Source organism: Acomys minous (genome assembly GCF_964271855.1).
Source record: "Acomys minous genome assembly, chromosome: 11".
Taxonomy (NCBI): domain Eukaryota; kingdom Metazoa; phylum Chordata; class Mammalia; order Rodentia; family Muridae; genus Acomys; species Acomys minous.
Genome location: NC_140492.1, coordinates 115,646,103 through 115,657,005, shown reverse-complemented (window position 1 = coordinate 115,657,005; position 10,903 = coordinate 115,646,103).

Sequence of the window (10,903 nt, the reverse complement as noted above, 5' to 3'; positions counted from 1 at the left end):
AAAACAGGCACCTAGACAGGACTAATGAAGGCTCCGAGGCCTTTGCTGACTGAGCCAAGGGATTTTCGAGGCGTCTCTTCCACTGTAATTAGTGGGCAAAGGCTGTGGTCAGTACACCAAGATTCAATACTCTACACACACCGCTTACTCATGTCAAAAGAGATCTGAAACTACTGGATCCATAGTTTGAAATCTAACAAAATTAGAAAACGAAAGAGAAGCGGTGGTGACGGCTCTGTCCTGTTTTCCCCGAGCAGCCGCCTGCGGAAGGCGCTTGTTCCTGATTAAGCCAAGCCCCCTCTAGGCGCTACTCTGTGGTTTCCACTCTTAATTGTTTTTGGAGCGTTCCTCTCCAGCACTAACTCACAACGACTGTAAGAATCCCTGCCAGGGACCTTTAAGAAAACCACTGCAAACAATCTTACTGTCCTCTCCGATTGTACCAAGTTCCCTGTTTTTCATTTGTGACTCTCATGCCTCTGACTTCTCAGAACAGTGTCTCTGTGTGTGTGAGATGTTTGAAAAGTTCTAAGATGGTTCACTAGAAGCATCAAGGCATTAAAAGTAATTCACGTGCCCCAGAGTATGTTGGCATAGATTGAAATGGGCATAGATTGACACTGCTTGGCAGTAGCTTTCTGTGCTGTTCCGAGTCAACCAGGTCAACAAAACAACTTCCCCCGTATGATAGAAGGCTGATGAAGACTAAGGTTTCGCATTCCGTTTCACCACCATGTTTGCTGTACCTTTTAACGTGGACAGAGAATGCACTGTGTTGAGGACTGCCTCTTCTAGACCTTAGCTGTTAGGCTTTCTTAGATTAGACTGTTTTCTCTGAGAGTGGCATCTTTTCTGTTAGACTACTGTTTGATTGGAACAGGAAAGAAGAAAATTCCTCTGAATAAGTCAGGCCCACTCTTGGGTGAATGACAACAAGGGTTAGTCTTTTTTCCTTTCATGTGACGTCATCACATATATGAAGCAAACAATTATGCTGGGCGTGGTGGCCCACGCCTTTAATCCCAGCACTCGGGAGGCAGAGGCAGGCAGATCGCTGTGAGTTCAAGACCAGCCTGGTCTACAAAGTGAGTCTAGGACAGCCAAGACTACACAGAGAAACCCTGTCTTGAAAAACCAAAAAAAAAAAAAAGAAGAAGAAGCAAACAATTAAACTTTCAATGTAAAACACAGTGTCACTGTTTTTACTACAACATATTAAGTAACCGTAAGTGAATTTTAATTACAAAAGGACCTAAATAATTATGTTTTCAGCTAAGTAATTTAAAGCTAATTTTATTCAAGAAGCTATAATTGATACTTTCAACATTTCATATAAATATTAATTATATTTAAGAGAATGAGGTTGGTTAGTTACTGTAAACTAAGACATATATGTGTAAGACAAGAACAATCATACGTTTTAAACAAGGCTGAAAAATCCTGCTAGTCTGGAAATCACATCCCTAAAGCCTTTAACAGCCCATGGACTCTTTGTTGTCAGAGAAGACTACGCCATATTTTGAGGCATTGCCTGGATCTCTCTGAATGTGTCTACTTTTGCCAAAATGCTAAGTTTTTCACATTGCCAAACATGGTTTATTTCATTAGCATTCAATGTTAGTAAGATTCCTTCACATTTCCCAGTGTTTTGGCAAAAAACAAATGAACAAAAAAAACTGTAAGCTGCTGTTTTTAACAAACTTCCCAGGTGAGGGGCTGAACGTTGAGTATATACAACATAGAAGTGATAGCTTTGTCAAAAGATCTCAAACATTCCTCATGTCACCCAAAGGATTCAGAACTCATACGCACACCCACCCACCCACCCACACACACACAAACTGGCAAGCTCTCATGGAGCTTGAATTTGTGCCAAAGCACCAAATCCAAGGGTAGGTACATCCCTTTCCTCACATGCCCCTGCCCAAATGCATTTACGTTCTCCATGCCATAGACGGGACTCCTCAGATGCCTTTCCTTTTTTGGATCCCACATCCAATGACAAGTGTTGCTGTTTGCAGTCTTCCCTCTAGAAATATTATAATCTTTGCTCGTGGTTGTTTTTCTTTTGTTGTTGTTTGTTTGTTTCTCCTGTTTGTTTTTTGATATGCATGCTTGTTGTTTAGCAGAGACCTAGAACTCCCATGTGGTCCTGGTTGTTGCTGAACTAGCAAGTGTCACCTCCCAGCTCCTAGACTTGTGGTGTTACAGGCATTCCCTCCACATCTGGATCTCCAGGGTCACTTTATTTCCTCTCCGTACGCAGCCAGTCACTACACCTTGGAGATTATTAAGGCTGTTTCTACCCACCACTCACTTTGTTAGCAGTTGTGTGTCATTCAGTATCCATTGCCCACTGTCTGACGTTTCCAAGGGTCCTCGCCTGTTCCTCATCCCCACTTTGCTCTCTATTCAGCCTTCACTGCCCAATGGGAAGGATCTTTCTGGCATGCGCATCTTTTACTCTAAGGAAATCCACGCCTCTGAGCAAGCTATTGAAGAGCTCAGGTTGTTACTGGCCCGAAGTCTTAGCATTCTTACTCCGGTGATTTAGGAATCTTAAAATGGCTTTTCACTGAAGTGCAAGCCTCCTGATAGTTTTGTGGCTTTGTCTACCACGACAGAAAATGGGTTTAAGACAGAAATCAGGTTGACACCGATATTTGGTCCTTTCCTCAGCTTTTACACATACTAAAACCATCTCTCCAATTGCCCCATACAGACTTCAGTGGTGTCTTTACTGAATTAAGTTACTTTGGTCCCAGAATCAACAAGTATAGATAAAATTTTACTTACAAAATTTGACTTACAAACTTCACAGTTCAGTCACGAGCAGGCAGAATATTTTAAAAATGCCATTCTCTGATTTAGGCATACTGACATTTTAGGGGGAAATGCAGCTTGCTGCTACCCCACTGCGGTAAATTATAGACATCAGCACATTTATTATCTCTCTTGTGTATTTTGTACCTTATCCCCTACAGTCAGAAGGATGCTCTGTGCATCATATTTGTTCTCTTTGCAAGGCTCTGTGTGTGGGAGCTCAGATGTGTAATTTTCCCATGCGAGAAGGAAAATGACTACTGGAGGAAAAATGTAGGCGGTGTCTGTTCTTACCTTTTGGAAGAAAAATAATTGTTACATAACAAGTCTCAAACTCTGAGGAAAATTTATGTCTTAAGACTTTTTTCTCCCTCTACAAATTTGTGAATAAAGTTAGTCCAAGGCTTCTGTCATCCCCTCCCTCCCTCCTTTCCCCCCCTTTCCTCCCTCTTTCCCTTTCCTCCTTCCTTGTCCCTCCATTCCCTTCTGCCTTCCTTCTTCCTCCTTCCCTTCCAAACAACATTAATACTAGTGTACTGAATCAGGAACACTTTCTAGATTTGTCATAGTCGTTGCAGTAATGAATAAGACATCTCAACATCTCATGAGAAAGACTGAACGCCCACTGAAGAGGCACCTTCATTAGTAATTATCACAGTAAGCAGCCAGAATAAAACTGAATTACCCTTTGGCCCATTTCAACAGGAAGACGTTGCTCAAGTTGTGGTGTGCATAAGGACCTCCCAAGGCAACCCCGAGAGCCAGTGTAGCTATTGTTATTTACTTCAGACATGTTTCAGCATGTATAAAATGTTCTGAAATATACATGTGCAGGAAATCCCATAGCCCCACATGGTTGGGAAGGAAATGCCTCAGCCAGCTGACCTCCTTTTGTCTTACTAGTCACGTGTCAGAGATGGGCTCTGTGGTGAAAGGTGTGTTCTGCTTCCCAGGTCTTAGTCACTGTGTCCGTCTGTGTCTGGACACTGCTCTTCTCTCTGTCAATGTGGAGTAAAGCGAGCCGTGCGTGTTTCATGGCAGGGCTTCTAGATGTAGCTTAGGTCACTTAACTCGCTTTCAGTGAAGCCAGCCATTCAATTACTGAAAATTACAATTACCAGTTTAAAACAAAATTATGTGTACACATAAGTTATCAGTAGTAAGACCTCTGTAAGATTTTGTGTGTGTGCACTGCTATGATGTGGGCTCCTGATTTGGTAGAAAGTTTCACAAAACACTTAACATATTGAAAAGGCAGAGTATATACTCTGGGATGTTTTTACCTGTGCCTGTGATGTGTTTGCATGGGTGTATATGTGTGCACATATGTATAAGTACACATACATGTGCTGGTGCATGTGTGTGCATATGTGTAGAGTCCTGAAGTGGATGTAGCATATATATCTAGCAGCCACCACTTTTTTTTTTCCCTGAGGCGGGTTCTCCAAATGGGCCTCAGAGCTCACTGTGTCTAGCTGTTCTGCTGCTGGGGAGGCAGAAGAGAACTGAGCCCAGATAGTTGCCGTACCTGCCTGTCTTCTCTGTGAGGTCTGGACAGCAACACTTCAGTCCTCTTGTTTGATATCAGTACTCGACCTGCTAAACCATTTCCCCAGCCAGAATCTTTGGACTGTATAAACATTACTGTTTATAAGAATTTAATATTCATAGAAAAGCATTGTAGGAAAAATGTTACTGCAGTTTCACTAAAGCTTTTATAGTCTTGATTTTTCTATAATGGTAGATTATTAGAAACAAGGCATGTAGTTAATTTGATGAACACCATCGGATATGCCTACTTTTTCATTTGAAGGCTGTAAGTTCACATTTTAACATTTCTTATTCTCCTTGAAAACTGCATGGGTTTTTTGTTGTTGTTTTGTTTTGTTTTTCTGAGCAATATTAGATTTTATGTGGCTGGGCATAAAATTTGTAACTCCACATTTCCTCAGTTGAAGAAGAGATAAACAAGTTTCTTGCTTAGATCACAAGTAGGGGATGAGAAAAAGACTTGTGAGAGAGCAGGTGATGTTTATCCCCTTAGAAGTTTAACCACCTGTGGGGGAGATTAGTTATTAAGCAGCTGAAAAACATCCTTGAACAAATGCTGATAGGAGGTATAAATGTGAGCCAAAAACAAGAGGCAGGGCCTTTGGAGACTTGGGATAGTTTTGGCTGTTCATCGCTCCACTTAGAGACTCTCCTAGAGAGAACCACTCGAGGGAAGGCTTCAGGGCTCCGGCTCCTGCTGAGGTTCCGGGTTCTGGTTACTCTAGGTTCCAGCAGAAGAAATCCTGCTGATTACGCCAGGAGAATCATTCCTCGGAACTGATATCCTTATGGTTTTATTAGTGTATTATTTAATCTTCTTTTCCTATTGTTTAGGTTAGTCGGGTTATAAGTGAGGTACTCTCTATTAATAAGTTCGTAATAAAATATATTTGTTAAGAAAATTAGGCCCACACTCATCGCTTGCTGTTTGCACGTGTTTATTTGAATCACTAATGGTAAAACACATGAGGGAAGATAGAGTCCATGTGAAACCTGTCATGTTCTGAATAGAATGACTGAATAGAATGTCTCAACAATGATCTGTCTGAGGTGAGAGCTGTCTCATTTAGAGGACAACTCAGCTTAGAGTCTTGATCCTGCCCGAAACAGTGCGGCCCACTTGATGAGCCTTGCGTGGATCTTAGCAGGAACAGAGCATCAGCCTGTGAGAATGACATCACCGTTACCCAGTTGCTGCTTGGTGAATCTGTTTTGAATGGGCATGTAATGGAAACCCTATTGGTGTGAATGTGTGGGTTTTAAATGGGAAATATGAATAATTTACACATAGTTAAATGGAGAAAACTTTGTAAGGCAACAAAAGCTTAAGCAATAAAAATTCAAAGGTTAAGAAAAAAAAAAAAAGAAAGGTTATTAGGAACTCAGAAACCAAACAGGAAAACATGTGGCATAAATTATAAGCCAATTCTATCTTCTTTTAAATATGTTTAAAAGTTCATTTGAAAATCGATTTTTGAAAGCTATAATCAATTTCCTCCTGGAAGAAATGTGAAAACATAGCACATAGATTTCTAGGGAGGGTGTCATGGCTTGTCTAAGTAGTTGTGCACAAAAGCTAGTGCTCAGGAGAGACACAGACCTGGACTCAAATCCAAGCTCTCCAGTCTCGCTACCCAATAACCTGATGCTAACTGTAACTTTCGCTTCATTGTATCCCTGTAGAGCAGATGGGACAGTGTTTCTAAGTACAAAGCAGACCGCCAGCACAGACACTTACCAATAAAAAGAGCCATTAGTATTTGTTCCTGCAACAAATTCTTTAGTCTATTAATTGCACGTATTTATAGCACATGGTGTAATGATTCTGTGCATGTTTAAAACATACAGTGATTACATTCACTTGGGCCTGTGTCTATTTGATCTAAGTACTCAACTGTACATGGCAGACTCTGTCTAGGTCACTGCTATCACCCACCATTTAATTGTTCACTAACTTGCCTGGTAATTTGACTACAGGAGAAGAAAAGAAGGATAAAAGGAGAGTAAGCAAAAATTAGGCATATTTTAACTGATATTGAGTGAATTAAATGTCATGCAAGGTATTATTCATGACATTAACCACCCTCTAGAATTCTGTCCTTTACTTCAAGGTCTGTTCATGTTACTTTTCTTTCTGTATAAAAACACAAGTATGAAAAGAACAGATTAATGGAAGGAAATAGGCATGTAATTATGCAGAGTCTCAGAATAAATTACATTAAAATCATAATGATGTAAAAATGGGGAAAAAGCAACAGGTGCAGAAAGCTGCCTGAAACTGCGTGAAATGCAGCTTTCCTGCACAACAAGGTGTGAGCAAATGATTCTATTGTCTTATCTGTGCTGACCAGATCGCTTCTGGTCCAGACCACATCTCTGCACCAGGTGTGTAACAGGTATGTACACATGTTTCATGAAAGCAGTGCGGCTTCCTCATTTGTCAGAACAGCTTTGCGGCTTTTGCTTAAGTTAGACATAAAAAGGATAAAACACTTATGATTCTATTTTTACCTTTTAAACAATTTCCTCCAGTCTTTCTTTTTACTCCTCTCATTCCCCATTCTCCCTTTCTCTATCTTCTGATTTCACAAATGTATTTTATGTATATGGGTACACTGTCTTCTGTAACACCATAAGAGGGCATCAGGTCCTATTACAGATGGTTGTGAGTCACCATGTGGGTGCTGGGAATTGAACTCAGCACCTCTGGAAGAGCAGCCAGTGCTCTTAACCCCTGATTCATCTCTCCAGGCCCTCAAAATATGTCTTAATACTTTAACTCATTGTAGCCATCCCATTATTGTTGGTTAATCAGATTGTCCTACTGTGTATATGCAAGCTTAGTGGCTCATTTCTCCACATAAAATTACTTCAAATTATTTTTTTGGTTTCTATTAATCACCCTGGTAATAATAGAAGATTTTTTGTCATGGCACAAATACAGTATAAAAGTAATAGAGCATTGAGGTCATCCCATTTTTATAGGCCGGCAAGGGTAAACTTTGAAGGATGTTTACACTGAGTTCTACTGAGGGTGAGGGAAACATGAATTAGACAGGAGTTTCTTGACTAAGGTGAAAAAATGGAGGAACTGAGGAGATGGTCTCAAGTCAGAGCCATTCACTTGCCTAATATATGGGGTGGATATTTAGCTGTGTATATTTCTGCATTTCCAACTTTCTAGATGGTTGAAGCACTGAAGGCCCATTTGAAAAGTAAAACCAGGAACCACAAAAGACCACAAATAGCCAAAGTAGTCATAACAAAAATACAGCTGGAGGAATCAAAATATTTGGCCTCAAATTATACTAGAGAGCTACAGTGATAAGACGATCCGGTACTGGTGTACAAACAGATAGTAGACCAACATAGCAAATAAAGTGACAAAATTTCTAGAAAAAAAACTTAGGTCATGTACTTAAAGATATAGGCAAGAGTTTTCCGAGCAGAACTCCAACAGTGCAGAAGAGAGAACTGAGAGCCAACAAAGAGAACTCGGTGATATTAAAAAGTTAATGTCCAGAAAAAGAAACTACCAGCAGAGCAAATAGTCTGCAGAACAGGGGAATAAAGTTGGCCGGTTATATATCAGACAAAGGACAAGTAGCCAGAATTTACAGAGAACTGTCAATCACAAAACTGGGCTGATAAAATGAACCAAAAGCATTTAAAAGAAGAAAGAAATGGATGGGCAGTATTTTAAAGTGCGTGCAACACCCCTAGCCATCCAGGAAAGGCAAATTAAAGCTGCTTTGTGGTACCACCTTACCCAGCCAAAATGACAGACATCAAGAAATTTGGCAACAAATACTTCTGAGGTAACAAGAACCTTTATTCATTGTTGGTAGAAGTTCATCAAGTGTAGTAGATATTATGGAAATCAGTATGGGTATGTTTTTTTTAAGTTAAGAAAGAAGTCAGGTGTGGTGATGCACACCTTTAACTCTAGCATTTGGGAGGCAAAACAGGTGGATCTCTAAGTTTGAGGTTTGCCTTGGTCTCAAAGTGAGTTCTAGAACATCCAGGGCTACACACACACACACACACACACACACACACACACACACACACACACACAAATCTTGTCTTGAAAAAAAAAGATAGAACTACTATGTTACCCAGATGTACCCCTTTTGGGCATATACCCGAAGGGGATTCCTCTATATTTTACCACAAATATAGTTGAATATCCATGTTTACTGCTGCCCTACTCACAACAGCAAGGACTTGGAACCAACCTACATGACCATCAGTTGGTGAATGTATGGTAAAAATGTGGTCCATACAGGCAACTGGCTTTACTAAGCTAAAATGAAAACTTAAATTATGAAATTTTCACACAAGAAGTGTAATACTAAGAAATGAAAAAAATGCAAAACCACATTTTCTTCTGTATGAATCCTTGCCTATGATGTACATGTGTGCATATACAAATGGTTTTAAATGTGGGTAAAGCTTAAAACCCTGAAAGAGACTGAGATGTTTAAAGGAGGTGATGAGGAAGTGGGGGTGGGATGGGCAAAAGAACACATGAGACATGAAAAGGGAAGAGACTAGGGGGGCCGTATATCACAAGGTCGGGGGTAAAGAACAGGGAGCGAGGGAGGAGAGGAGAGAGAAGCGTTTACTAGATAGACTTCGCCAGAAAACACCACAATGATATTGTATACTAACTTAATTTTTAAATAAAGCATTGCTTGTACCTTATTTTGAAAAATCAATAAGTTGTTAGAACAACATAGAACTCTGTTCTCAGTCACTTCCAAGTCCAGCATTAGAATTGTAGCAACTGACTCACAGCAAGCTTGACTTAGTGGAACATTCACCCAGGTAACCTATGAGGAACCAACTGATGCTGATGGCGCGTGACTCTCTAAACCTGGGCAGGTTTTCTTTTACAAATAATTCAGGGGGATTGGTATAGGCACTGGCAACATTGTTGAATCTGGGTATTTTCAGTAACTAAAACACCAGATTTCCTCCTGTCTAAGTGTGCACCTCCATTTTTTTTCATTCTCAGAAACAACAACAATAAAAAAAGAATACCCCTAATTCACTTTTTGTATGAGGAGGGAGAATAAATGAATTGCTATGAAAAATCAAGTCTTGCCAGAGACGACAGTGCCAGCAACAAGGTGGATTGCTCCTGATCTTAAAGATAAAAGGAAACAGTGAGCCATAATTAATTTTTCCTCTCATCAAATTTTTTCCATGCAAGAAGTAATTCCATGTTTCACTTCAAATGACCTTCAAGAATATCCATCCTTTATGTACTTTGGAGCAAGACAGGGTTACATGGATGAGGCAAAGATTTTTACTGGATATTAAGAAAGTACTGATTTTATAAATGCAGACTGCACATGAGTGACCATGCCTAGAAATGAATTTATATCATGCCTTTCAAGGCTCGAGGAACATTGCAGAAAGTGGGCAGGAAGAATGCCAGACAACAAGAGGGTGGAGGAGGGGCTCAGGGGTCCTAACCCTAATGGATGAACCATTTTCTACAGATAGATTTAAGGCAAAGGGAAATCACCTCCTTCATTTGCATATTCACCAATGACCCCACCAGCCTCAATAGAGAGCCCCAGCCCAGTGCTCACAAATACGTCCTGGTTTAACTGAATGGGTCATAGAGCTGAAGGACATGATTCTGAGGAAAGGACCATGATGATTAAGGGGATTGAAATCATTGGGAGAAAAATAAGAGAGGGTATGTGGGAGAGACTAATCAGAATATACATGTATACGAATGGTCAAATAGCAGAATTAATCAATAAATAGCAAAGAAAAATAAACATCCATAAATACAACTTACACATGCTGGGGGACACTCATTTGGTTACTTCTACATGCTAGAAAATAGTTTCAAGTTTAATTCCATGCTTTTTGAGAGCAGGCTGATCTCTAATTGTAAAATCCCAGCTGGTTTGGTTTGGTCATTTCTATTAATTTTGTGACATTTCTTGGCTGTCATGTCCAAGCACACATAGCATTGTGCAGTCTCCACCCGGTCACCGCAGTGTGTTTGCCGTGTTGCTCTTATATCTACTTTACTCTATGTTCACATTCCTCTTCAAAGTGAAACATTCCCTTCTATTGGCTGGGGGAGATGGCTCAGCTGGTAAAGGGCCAGTGATGCAAGGACAAGGGCCTGAGTTCCTATCTCTAGAACCAGTGTAATGAAGTTGTCATGGTGGGGGAGCCTGTAACGCTAGTGCATGGTGCAGCAAAAACATGACATAGACCATTGGATCTTGCTAGCAAGGCAGTACCTGACCTGAGAGTCCAGGGTCAGTGGAAGATCCTGTCTCAAAAAGTAAGATGGACCGTGAGCAAGGAAGACACCTGTTATAACCATATGCTTTTGTACCCACACTTCTGTTCCTAAAATAATGATTTGAGACTTTATTATGTATGAATAAACACCTAGGCCATAAGCTCTGGCTCACAACTTATTTGACTCACTTATTCTATTCTGTGTGTGCCACATGGCTGGTTTCGTGTGTCCATCTTCCTCACTGTCCAG